Genomic DNA, 2,352 nt, shown 5'->3' on the forward strand with positions numbered 1-2,352 from the left:
TGTTGTTGCAATCATTTTGTAAATGTTTTTCCTGGCTCTGCTTGCTTTGCTTTGCTTCAGTTCATCTAAGTCTTTCCACGCTTCTCATCACATTCACTGGTTCTCATAGCTCATTAATATTCCATTACACTCATGTACCACAATTTGTTTAGCTATTCTCCAGATGATGGGCATCTACTTTGTTTTCTTTTCTTTACTACCACATAAAATGTTGCAATAAATATTTTAGAGTTTTTAGGACATTTCTATCTTTGAACTTTTTTTTTAAGGTGTCAAGTTTAAATAGATTTTATTCTCCAGGACAAGAATTGCACTTCCACTTGTTTATAGTACTGATAAAGTGCAATGTTGTTCACTTCTCTCCCTCTGCACACATTCAAATATTAAGAATGCCCAGATTTATACAGTAGCTTAAATGTTACTTTTAAACCGCTACTGCTTTGGCTGCAAATTTGAGTCCTTAGATTTTTGGAAAGCAATGCTCTTTCTTCTGGTGCATTTAGTCAACCTCTTCAATGGCGAGTCCAGAAGAAGCACTTCCAGATGGGGCTGCTTCACCCTCTGGGAATCCACCAGGCATGCCTCCTGGCATGCTCCCTACGCTCTGGTACAGCTTAGTAATGACGGGGTTGCAGACATTCTCCAATTCTTTCTGCTGATGCTGAAATTCTTCCTTCTCAGCAGTCTGGTTCTCACCCAGCCAGCTGATTACATTTGTCAAGGATCTTCTGTTTGTCTTTATCACCTTTGCCTTGCAGTTTATCCTGTAGACTTCGTGTTGAAAGCATAACATTCAATAGAATTCTTGGAAGACACCTTGTCTTTCTGCTTCTCATCCTCAGCCTTGTATTTCTCAGCCTTCTGGACCATACACTCAATGTCTTCTTTGCTCAGATGACCTTTATCATTGGTGATGGTGACCTTGTTCTCTTGGCCTGTAACATTAAGGATACCATTTGCATCAATGTCAAATGCTACTTCAATCTGAGGAACACCCCTGGGTGCTGGGGGGATTCCTTTAAGCTCAAACTTGCCAAACAGGTTGTTATCCTTTGTTATTGCTCTCTCACATTCATATACGTGAATAAGCACACCAGGCTGGTTGTCCAAATAGATGGTAAAGGTCTATGTCTGCTTGGTGGGGATGGTGGTATTATGTTTGATCAGAACTGTCATAATTCCACCAGCAGTTTTAGTTCCAGGGGAAAGAGGAGTGACGTTCAAAAGCATCAAGTCCTGCACATTTTCAGATGTATCTCCAGACAAAATGGCAGCCTGGATAACTGCACCATAGGCAACAGCCTCATCAGGATTGATAGTCTTGTTGAACTCCTTGCCATTGAAGAAGTTTTGCAGAAGTTTCTGGATTGGAGGGATATGAGTGGAATCACCCACCAGGACAGTCATGAATCTATGATTTGTCTAGCTTGTCATCTCTTAAGGCCTTTTCCACAGGGTCCAGTGTGCCACAGAAGAGATCAACATTCAGCTCTTCAAAACAGGGTTGAGTGGTTGAGGTATAGAAGTCGATATCTTCAGGGAATCAATCTCAATACTGTCCTGGGTACTGGAAGAGAGTGTGTGCTTTGCACGTTCATGAGCAGTGCACAGATGGTGAACAGCCCTTGTTCTCACTGATGTCCTTCTTGTGCTTTCACTTGAAATCAGCAATGAAATAGTTGACCATATGGTTGTCAAAGTCCACCCAAGTAGGTATACTAGACTTCAATAGTAAGAATGGAAACATCAAAAGAATCACCTCCAAGGTCAAAGATCAACACATTTCTCTCAGCACCAACCTTTTTGTCCAAGCCATAAGCAATAGCAGCAGCAGTTGGCTCATTGATCATTCAGAGCACATTGAGACCAATGATGGTTCCAGCGTATTTGGTGGCCTGACATTGGGAATCATTGAAATAGGCTGGTACTGTGACCACAGCATTTGTTACAGTCTTCCATGGTAAGCTTCAGCAATTTCTTTAGTCTTGGTCAAGATCATGGAAGATACTTTTTGATAGAAACTTTTGGTCTCCCCTTTGTACTCCACTTGGACCCTCGGTCCTCCTGCACCATTCACCACTGTGAAAGGCCAATGCTTCATGTCTGAATGTTCAACTGCATCATCAAGTCTGCAACCAATCAGACATTTGGCATCAAAATATGTTGGTGGGGTTCCTTGCAACTTGGTTCTTTGCAGCATCACCAATTAAATGTTCTGTGTTGGTGAAGGTGACATAGCTTGGGGTGGTCCTGTTTCTTTGGTCATTAGCAATGATCTCCACTTTCCCACATTGGAAGACTCCCACACAGGAGTAAGTGGTGCCGAGATCAATGCCAAATGGGGGTCCCTTT

At 42.2% G+C, this 2,352-nt stretch overlaps 1 pseudogene; it reads right to left on the reverse strand.

The window, feature by feature from the left end:
- Window positions 1–499: 499 nt before the first annotated feature.
- Window positions 500–2,116, reverse strand: LOC144456718 (heat shock cognate 71 kDa protein pseudogene; annotated as a pseudogene).
- Between the last annotated feature and the right edge of the window lie 236 nt (window positions 2,117–2,352).

The sequence above is a fragment of the Phascolarctos cinereus genome, unplaced genomic scaffold, assembly GCF_003287225.1.
Source record: "Phascolarctos cinereus isolate Bilbo 61053 unplaced genomic scaffold, phaCin_HiC Scaffold_4;HRSCAF=312, whole genome shotgun sequence".
Classification (NCBI taxonomy): domain Eukaryota; kingdom Metazoa; phylum Chordata; class Mammalia; order Diprotodontia; family Phascolarctidae; genus Phascolarctos; species Phascolarctos cinereus.